Genomic DNA, 266 nt, shown 5'->3' with positions numbered 1-266 from the left:
TTAGAAATTAAGTGTTAACGAGCAGTTGGACAGGTGTACCTAATAAAGTGGCCGGTGAGTGTATTTCTTATTGGGGATCTCAGTAAAGCCCTAGAAAGTCATTTATGTGCAGTTTCTTGCAGAAATATACCCCACAGACCAGCTGATTTTGGGTGAAAGAAAGACTAACAAAAGGAATTATTACCTGCAGTAAAATGAAAACCATCTAAATATTTTCATATTTTTGTCTTTTGGGAGGAATTAGGATTCTGATTAATCACTGGCAA

This window comes from Cyprinodon variegatus, unplaced genomic scaffold (genome assembly GCF_000732505.1).
Source record: "Cyprinodon variegatus isolate N-32 unplaced genomic scaffold, C_variegatus-1.0 Scaffold375, whole genome shotgun sequence".
Taxonomy (NCBI): Eukaryota; Metazoa; Chordata; class Actinopteri; order Cyprinodontiformes; family Cyprinodontidae; genus Cyprinodon; species Cyprinodon variegatus.
The sequence above is the reverse complement of the archived record's forward strand: the minus strand, read 5'-3'. Positions refer to the sequence as shown.